Below are 10,894 nucleotides of genomic sequence, written 5' to 3'. Positions count from 1 at the left end.
TATAATAAAATAATACAGTGCTAAAAGAGAAAGTTCTAGTAATCTATACTTAACTGCTTAATCTCCTACTAGCAGAACAGTTAGATCTCATGTTAATATCGCACCTATTTTAACCAAGTCCCTATTAAGAAACTAAGCTGGACTTCCTGCTTCCTGTTTACTTATTCTTTACTAGATGGAAAGTGTGGCATCTAAGGATCACACCTTCCATTTGATTTCATCAAATTAATGAGTTTCTCTAGTAAAGAATTGAAGGATGTATTAAAATCTGAAAAAAAAATACGCCTTGAGAAGAACCAAATGTAAACCCAGAGGAAGCTACAGTGCATACTCATCTGTAATAACAGGAAAGAACATATCTAAACAAAGGATGTCTATAAGCAGCCTAGGCCCTGAGATTTATAGTCCTAATGTGCTCTGTCGGGTGGAGTCAGCAACGTGTGCCAGCTCTGCCACTGTCAGACCTGGAGTCATTAAAGAATCAAAATGCTAACTGAAGCAAAAAGGAAGGAATTAATGTTGAAGGCAGTTTCTAAAGGCTCCAGCTGTTGTTATCACTACTGGAAAATTAACACTGCTGTCTTGGAAGTACTATGATGGCTGAACTTAGCCCATGTACTGTGCAAAAAACAAAGTAAAAAAAAAAAAGTATTCAAAAAGGAAAAGCCCAAATTTGGCATTTTGCAAACATTTTATAAAGTAAAGGATGTACCAGCTTTGATCTTGTGATTTTTCACATTGGAAAAATAAAATAGTTCTGTTTCTGAAAATACTTTCTAGGTTTTCTTATATTAAGTTTCTCCTATAGGCCTTGTTTGGAAAATGGGAAATAAACTTGATTTACTGTTTTTTTTTTTTTTTAGGGGTTGAGTTTTGTGTACTAACATCTTACTTCTCTTCCTATTATAAATCTGTTATAATGGTGGAAATGCCTGCTGTTCCAAAAATAACCATGCAACTTGGTTACTACTTTAAGCGCAAGACTTGGGGTACAGAGAGAATGAAATTAGAAGCAGATTTAATTCCATATATGCTTAGGTGGAAACACTATTGGTCTAAAGAAAAAGCTATGTCTTCACAATGGATAACACAGATAAAGTTTAGATCCTATGCTTCCCAATTGCCACAAAAGTCCTAATCAATCTCATGAAAGTCAATATTTTAAATGTTGCCAGAAATTTTCAACCTGCTTAAAGAAAATATTCATAACCGAGAAGTGTCCTCTTAGGCCCATCAAAAAACTCTTAGGATCTGCATAGTAAGTTGCATATGGAAGGTTCTCCATATACCACATCATGTAGTAGATTTCTCTGCTACCATTGCAAATAAATAGTTGTATCTGCTTTTTTGTTCTCATTGTTTAATACAGATTATGTGGTCCACAACTTCTTGAGAGAAATTTTTTTTTAACGTTTATTTATTTTTGAGACAGAGAGAGGCAGAGCATGAACAGGGGAGGGGCAGACAGAGAGGGAGACACAGAATCTGAAACAGGCTCCAGGCTCCGAGCTGTCAGCACAGAGCCCGACGCAGGGCTCGAACTCACAGACCATGAGATCATGACCTGAGCCGAAGTCAGACGCTTAACTGACCGAGCCACCCAGGTGCCCCTGTGGTCCACAACTTCTAACTGAAAGCATAAAATGCCGCTATAATTTCTGTAGCTAGTTTCAATAGCTCACTTGTGGGTATTTTTATATATTCATGAAATTTGATTAATACAGGTAATGCTAACTGATGTAAATAAAAACAGTAAGGGCCAGAAAAACTCCTTTCAGCTTTAGAGTGGGAAAATTGCACAATGATGCTAACTACCTATCTTTTAGAATGTCAAAGACACCCCAAATCTGTAGTTTCAAGGCTTTGGTGTGCATCAGAATCCCTTGAGGAATTATTAAATCTATGAATGTCAGGAACCCATAGATGCTGATTCACATTTTGGATGGGGCTAGAATTCCAGCTTTTTTAAGCTTCGTAGGTGTTTCTGATACAAAGATTCTTTAACATTTTAGGCACTTCTCATACATTAAGAAAAACTGAGAAACACTATTCTTAATAATAGGTAGTGACTTGTGTTATGAATTTCTCTTAAGAAAACAAAGAAAAAAACTCAAAATTGGAGTATTTTTTTCCTCAGGATCTGAGGGTTTAGGGCTCACTATTATTTTTAAAAGCAAAACTTTTCTTCCTCAAAAAATTTAAATGAAAGATCTATGTATCTCCAGTGTCTCTCTCTCTCTCTCTCTCTCTATGCCACAGTACCCAGGAATACACGGAGAGAGAAACTTTTCTACCCATCACAGTTTAATTAAAAATAGCTAAGAATATCAAGGAGAAACTAAAGAGCAAAACAAACACATACCCACATAAAATTATACACTTAATTAAAATAAAAATCAAAGGGAAAATAAACCATTTCCTCTCTTAAGATTTATTCTTTTAAAAGTAGCAACAGCAGGGGCGCCTGAGTGGCGCAGTCGGTTAAGCGTCTGACTTCAGCCAGGTCACGATCTCTCGGTCCGGGAGTTCGAACCCCGCGGTCCGGGAGTTCGAACCCCGCGTTGGGCTCTGGGCTGATGGCTCAGAGCCTGGAGCCTGTTTCCGATTCTGTGTCTCCCTCTCTCTCTGCCCCTCCCCTGTTCACGCTCTGTCTCTCTCTGTCCTAAAAATAAATAAATGTTGAAAAAAAAAATTTTTTTTTAAAGTAGCAACAGCAATGGGCGCCTGGGTGTCTCACTCAGCCGGTTAAGCAACTGACTTAGGCTCAGGTCATGATCTGAAGGGTTTAGGAATTCAAACCCTCACACTGGGCTCTGTGCTGACAGCGAGGAGCCTGCTTCTGATTCGCTGTCTCCTTCTCTCTGTCCCTCCGCTGTGTACCTTGTGCGCACTCTCTCTCCCAAAGATAAATGAATAAACAACAACAAAATAAATAAAAATAGTAACAGTGAGATTGCATGTGGGAGAAAAACAGACTTGGATTGAACTATAGAACAATAGTGATTTCGTCCAATGGCATGGAATTCCAAGCCTTCTTAGGCAGTCTGTCTCTGTTCTCATTTCAGGCAAAGCTCTTTTTTGCCTTCCAGTTCAATGCTGGGTTGCTAAGAAAAGGTATTTGTGCTAATAGACAGATCTTTCTACAGTTTCCTTTATACTTTTGCAGAAGTGGGCACTGTTGCAAACGTTTAATAGGATCTAATTTCATAGTGTATGCTACACAAACATTCTATTCTGTTTAAATCATCTCTAATCTATGGGTTAAGCTAATCAAGAGAACAGGAACCTGTCAAAGTATTAATGATTGAGATTAGTGGTACCCAAAGTTTTCCAACTGTGTTCTGTGCTACATGTACAATTTACTCTTCAATAAGGACCAGTTTCCTTTCCTTAAAATAATCTCTCCTGGTGGCATCTGTCTTTTTTTTTTTTTTTTTTTTTTTTTACTTCTCAGCAACAGCTTTGTTCTCTTAAAATAACATGCAAGGAAAGTATAGATGTAAATGCATGAATTCAAAGGCAAATCTCATGAGAATATGTAAGTGCTCTGAAAATTGCATGCAACTAAAATAGGAGAGAAAAAAATAAGCTCTTCTTGATTTCTCTTTTCTTCAACAACATTATTGTATACACATTAGAATGGGGGCTTTTGTATTTAAATTGACAACCTGGCATTTTAAGCCAAACCTGTGAAATATTGTCTTTTAGTGATGAAACCTCGTTCCTCATTGATAAAATGGTAGAATCTGAACAATGACTTGCCTTTTCAGTTGCTGTTGTGGAGCCCTTTTCTTTTGAGGAGCTCCAGGTGATTTTAAATCTGTATTTCACTCACTAAGCTACAGATGGTTTGTGTGTTTGTTTCTCTGGGTAAAATATAATAACACAAAATTTACCATTTTAACCATACAGTTCAATGGCATTAAGTACATTTACATTCTTGTGCAACCATCACCACCATCCATCTCCAGGACTTTATTTCCTCAAACTGAAATTCTGTACCCATTAAACAATAATTCCCATTCTTCCCTCCCCGCAATGGCTGGCAACCACTATTGTGAGCCCTTTGATGGCAGACTCTCTCTCACTCTCTGTCTCTCTCTGTGTACACACACACACACACACACACACACACACACACCTAAAGTCTAAACTGAAAAGGAACTAAGACAGACAGACATTTAGAGTTTTGTTTGTATTTAAAGAATAATGTTTCCATAATAACAACCTGGAACAGCAGGGTGATATCCATAAGTCAATTTTGTCTTTTTTCACCTTTTTCCTACCTCTATTTGCCTCTACCTCTTATAAATCCTGTTTTAAAAAATAAGTCTGTGGTAGTTTTACATTATTACTTAAAAAAAATCTATTAAAAGGCTGCAATTTGGTTTTATAGTTTTTTTTTTCTTTTTTTTTTTTTTTTTTTCCTGAGAGCTGATATTCTCAGAGACTTGGGATTTGTGTCAGCCATTTTGTTGCTACTGTTCCTAGTCTCCAGACTGGAAATGAAAATATATTGTATAAAGGTATATAGTAGGAGGGCACCTGGGTGGCTTAGTCAGTTATGCATCTGACTCTTCATGTCAGCTCAGGTCATGATCTCACGGTTTGTGAGTCCAAGCTCCTCATCAGGCTCTGTGCTGACAGTGTGAAGCCTGCTTGGGATTCTCTCTCTCTCTCTCTCTCTCTCTCTCTCTCTCTCTCTCTCTCTCTCTCTCTGTCCCTCCCCTGCTCATGCTCCCCTCCCTTCTCCCTCTCCAAATAAATAAAACTTAAAAAAATTAAAAATAAATAAATAAAATAAAGGTACATAGTATGGTGGTCCTGAACTTCAAAGTAATTGCTTTTAGTTGTCTTTTATAGATTTTCCCTCTAATATACATGTAAACTAAGTAATTAAACATTTTAAATGCAGAACTACTTCTAGGAGATCCTTACCACACTTCAAATAGTTTTCTGTTGATTAAAATAGAGGCCATTATTGAGCTATCTTTGGGGGGACTGTTGCCAACTATGCATATTTGCTGCTGGAAGGCCACATTCATGAAGAGCCTGCCATTGTCCATAATTTGACACTTGGAATTGAGTAAAATCCATTACTTATTTATAGTTCATGATATTTTAAAATCATTTTTGATGGCTGAGATTTCAAAAGCCATTTAAAACTAAAGCATATGTCCTTTTAAAATCCTGGCAATCTGTCATTTAATTGAGTGGCTTTTGGTTTTTAAAGCAAATAGCAAAAATGACTAAGATGATTTGAGAGTGTTCTATCGTATATCACATTGTTTTCTAACATTTAACAGACATGAGTTTACAAATATTTGGGGACGGTGTATAAGTTTTAACTTTACTTTTTCTTAGCTTGTGTAATTAAAGTATAGAACTGGTGGACAGTTTAATCATGTTCCTCCCCCTCGCCCCATCCCAGAATATCAAATTGAATGACTAAATTCTTTAGAACAGTGAACATTTGGTGTATTCAAGGTGTCTAGAAACCAAATTTTCGTGAGACTGTATACAAGTTGATATGTGTTTTATAGGAAATCTGGGTACTATAGCTGGCTTTTTGACGAGATTACAGTCAATTCTCCCAACCTTAAAATCACGGGTGAAACTTCAGGAAGATGCCTAATGGGAAACAGCCCTCAAATTCTCCAAATAGCCCACTATGAGAAGCATGAAGATGGGGTCTATGTCTAAACTGCTTTACCTAAACATAAGATTTAGTATAGTGCCTTGAGCCCTGTAAACACTAAAATCATGATATGATGGGCATTCTTTATATCCTTTAACAAAATTCAATCCATCAAATGTATGAGTGTCTATTATATGTCAGGCAGATGCCCAGCACCAAGATAAGATGGATGGCATAGAGTCTGCTATCAAAGGGCTCATAATTTAGTGAAAGAGACAGGCTCAGAAATAAATTAACTACAAACATGTGTTATGTGCCCTAAGAGAAGGAGGTAGAAAGTGCTTCAGGTATCCTGCTAAAATAGCAATGGATTCTATCATTGCTATCAACATCATCATCATCACCACCACCAACACTATCCATGCTTTATATTTAAGAATAAAAATTATCTGAAATATTGTAAAATCAGAATACAAAATTTTAGCTTTTCCAATACTTGTAAATGAAGGTGTGCACGTATGTTTGACTACACCAGTGTGTGCACAACTTTATGTGGCACTGAGCACTCTGTCATGCACCTCTTGACTGATGTTGTTTACAGTGATATAGTTATGACAATTGTTGGTTAGTTTAGGTGACTAGAGAACCATTTAATACTGTAACTTCATGATAGTGAACATCATGTACTCTAAACAATGCACCATTTCACAGAATATTCATCCTGACAAACTAAAAACATTATGACTGTTCATTTCAGGTTTTCTCTACAAAAGTAGTGTGGTAAATATTCACCAATCATCTCCAGATATTACATTTTTAGCAACTGAAGTTTAAAGTACAAGCAATTGCCCTGGAGAAAGTCTGATTACACTTTCACTCAATAATTTTTCAGAGTTCAATTTTGGATTCCTCATTATTTCCCTTTTCTTTCAAGTCAACCCCCTACCCCCAACAGCAAGCTGCTGCTATACCTCCAAGTCATAGAATTTGATTGGGGATCATTTCAGAGCCTGCCATTATCACTCAGAATTAACTTGGAAGCTTTTACAGTGGTGTGAAATAATATTTCAACTCTCTCCTTGTCACCCTTTATTATCATGATTCTAACTACTGTAGAAAACGACATTTCTCAATTTGATCAGGGAAGAGAGAATGTAAAACTAGAGACAGATTAAGAGTCATGTAAGTAGATTTAAAACATCGTAAGTGGGTGGCATGCTAGTTAGCATTTATCAAACAGAGAATAGGTGCCAGGCACTGTGGGGAGGTTGTATATAGCACATATCATGCTTAAAAAATCTTATGAGGTTAGAGTTTTTATCTATATTTTAATAGAAGATGAAAATTGAATCTCAGAAAGTCACTAAACTATTAAATAGCCAATACAGGATTCAAACCCAATGGGAATATTGAATGAATGACAAGTTCAAAATTGAGGGACATGGGATGTGACAGCATTAGATGTCTGGATCCAAATGTTGGAGGGTACAATGTTGCTTCTTCCCTTGGCCTGAGATTTACACCATCAGCTCCCCTGGTTCTCAGGCCTTTAGAGTTGGACTGGGATTATATCTCTAGCTTTTCCAGGTCACCAATTTATAAACAGCAGATTGTGGAACTTCTCAGGCTCTATAATCATATAAGCTTCTCACAATAAATCTCTTTATCTCTCTCTCTCTCTCTATATATATATATATATCAGATATATATATGTGCATGAATATATATGTCATATATGAAGATAGATAATAGATAGTAGATAGATCCTATTGGTTCCCCATATCTATCTATCTATCTATCTATCTATCTATCTATCTATCTATCATCTTATTAGTTCAATTTCTCTGGAGAGCACTAATACAACAACCTTGGTTATTCTTCTCTTTGAATTCCTGAGGCTGCTCATTTTTAAATGCTGATAATCTCTATCCTACAGTGTTGTGAAGATTAAATATATACAGTAGACTCTCAAATTTTACTTATTTAATTGTTAATTCACTCATGTTTGTGGTTAACAAACATTTATTAAGCACTAATTGTGTGTCAGGTATTGTGCTCACCACCGCTAAAGGTACAACTATAAGCAAGTATGGGTCTGAACCACCTCGTTATTCCCATCACCACTGTAATTCTTTACCTAAACTCTTAAATGATTATCATCCCTTCTGAACTGGTTTTCCTGCCTTCCATAGCTTTACTTCCTGTCCACCATTTCCAACATTCCAATGGCAAAATGCCATCCATATTATTCCCTAGCTTAAACCCTTTAATGGGTCTCCATACCCACAAAATACAAATTTCTTGATGCAACATTTAAAATTCTCCACAGTCTCTCTCCAATCTCCTTTTCCAATTTTATTTCTTTACTATAATAAAATTGGGACTCCAGTTAAATTACACATGGCTTCTAAATATGTTCCAAGCTTTCTGGCCTCATACCTTATACAATTTTCTCTTCTTGGAATGTCCTCCCCTAGATTTGAATGTCCAAATCCTACCCATCTGTTACATGAAATAGTTCCTAATTTCTCCATCTCTAAATAATTTATTCCTCTCTAAACTATAACATCTCATCTATGTTTCTGTTCTATAGACATGTTTTTACATGTCTCAATTTCTTTCTTGAACATGTTTCTTTTTTAATTAAACTTATTTTGAGATCATTGTAGATTCACACAGGTTTTAAGAAACAATGCAAAATGATTCTGCTGACTTTTTATGCAGTTTTCCCAATGGTAGCATCTTGCAAAACTATAGTGCGACATCACAAAAAGGATATTGACATTGATATACTCAAGATATAGAACATTTCCATTATTGCAAGGATCCTTCATGCTGCTCTTTAATAACCACATTCACTTCCCTCCTGCCCTCACCCCCTCCTTAACCCCTTGAAGCCAATTAATCTATTTTCCATTTCAACAATTTTGTCATTTCAGAAATGTAATCTTTTGTGATTGACTTTTCTGATTCAATATGATTCTCTGGATATACAACATCCAGCTGTTGTATGTATCATTAGTTCATTCCTTTTTACTGCTGAATAATAGTCCCATGGTATGGATGCATCTTGATTTATTTAATCATTCACTCATTGAAGAATACCTGGGTTGTCTCCCATATTAGTTGGGACTAATATGAATAAAGCTGCTATAAACATTCATGCACAGGTTTTAACCATTTATTTGGGATAAATGTCCAGAATTGCAATTTCTGGGTTGTAAAATAGTTGGATGTTTAGCTTTTTCACAAACTGCTACAATGTTTTCCATAGTGACAGTACCATTTTATATTCCTAGCAACAGGTATGAATGATCCAGTTTCTCTACATCCTTACCAGTATTTGTTGTTATTGTTATTTTTTATTTTAGCCATTCTGATAGGTGTGTAGTGATATCTTATCATCTTTACAATTTGCATTTCCTTAATGGCTAGTTATGTTGACCATATTTTCATGTGTTTACTTGCTTAAGTTTCTTGAGGAACTTGTAATTACAAACCTTGAGGAGATCAGCATATGTTTTATAATCCATGAAGTTCAATAGGTTGTTGCTTAATCCATAAATGAAATCTCAGAAAACCTTAAAAGGCTATAGGTGAAAAAATGAAGCATAAAGATTTTGGACTGCTTGCCAACTGGTCTGCCTAGTGGTAGAGTTAATAGATCTCAGTTCTTGTGTCTTAAGATCGATGTTCTTTCCTTACACCACCTGCTACTCCCTGTGTATGCTAAATCCAAAATATAGTTCACTATCTTTAATTTTCTTGACTCTCAGCAGCATCCCATGTGGTCAACCATGCACAGCTGCATGAAAAACTCTTCCTTTGGCCTTTATGGCACTATAGTCCCCAGGTTTTCTTCTTATCTCTCTGGTTACTCCTGTTTGTCTCTTTTATAGATGTATATTCTTCTCCACTGGGATTTCTCAAGGTGTGGTCATCAATCTCTTTGTCTTCCTTTTTCACAATTCCTTCTTAAGTGCTCTCATTCATACTATGACTGTGAGTACCTCTTGTTGACTAATATCCACACAGCTCCAGCCAGATCTCCCTATTGATGTGTCCAACTCACTTCTTGACATCTCCATCAACATGTCTCAAAGGCATCTTAAACCCAATATGTCCAAAACTTAACTCATTTTCCCCAAGCCTAGTTCTCTTTCAATACTTCTGAAAGCAGTAAATGGAATCACCATCTGTGTAGCACTTAGGAAGAGAAGCCATCCTAGGATTTTAAGAAGCAGAAGGGGGATGTCATATTTAGATTTCAAAAAGATCATTCTAGCTTCAGTGTGGCAAACAAATTGCAGAGGTAGCAAGGGTCTTTTTGAGTTTCACTAGTATATCATGCTCTAGACCCTACAGAGCATTTCTACTTATTTTTCTAACTGCCTAGCATACTCTTGTACTTCTCTTTACAGTAATTAACTCTGACTTTGTCTCCAGATCTTGACTTATTTTTCAATTTTTTGAGGAAAACCTGTTGACCTTTCTAAATCAAATCCTCTTATTATCACCCTGGCTGTGATTATAGCATTTGTTATAGTTATTATGTGGTTATCTGTTTAAGGTTTACCTTCAAAAAAAAGTCTACCTTCCATCAAAAGTGCTACCTGAGTTTGTTCATAAATGAGCACCTAGCAATGTACACATAGAAAGTTATTCATGAATATTTGTTGGAAAAACTAGAAGATTAATCAGTGAATTCTGTGGAGAAACAGAGGCACACCATAAGCTTCTAGAACATGTCCTGGGTCAATATACATTTCCACAATGAAAATGCAATATTTATTTGATGGTTGTAATGATTAAACAGATATACAGACAGATTCTAAATCGAAGAGAGATTCAGTATAGCTTCATTTATTTTATAGACCTCAGATTGTTTGTATGTTCCAGGCATTTCTGAGTAAGTGTAGTGCATGAAATATTAATGTATTTTTAAATATTTTCAAAATTGAAATCAAATTAAAGATAGTGTCTGTAATTTTGAACAAATATTGTCAACTTATCTTCAAAATATATCTCAAATTCAACCGCTTTTTCCTGTCTCTTGTGCCACTCTTTTAATCCAAGCCACTATTTACTCTTACCTGGACTTTCAATTGAATTTACTGATCATTCTGTTTTCATTTTTGTTCTTTTGCAAGTCTAGATCCCACTCAGCAGCTAGAGAGATCCCTTTAGAATATAGATCAGGTTTATGTTTTCCTGTCCTTAACTGAACAGTCATTTTCTGTGCAGGCCATCTATTGC

This window comes from Felis catus, chromosome B3 (assembly GCF_018350175.1).
Source record: "Felis catus isolate Fca126 chromosome B3, F.catus_Fca126_mat1.0, whole genome shotgun sequence".
In the NCBI taxonomy this organism is placed as follows: Eukaryota; Metazoa; Chordata; class Mammalia; order Carnivora; family Felidae; genus Felis; species Felis catus.
The sequence above is the reverse complement of the archived record's forward strand: the minus strand, read 5'-3'. Positions refer to the sequence as shown.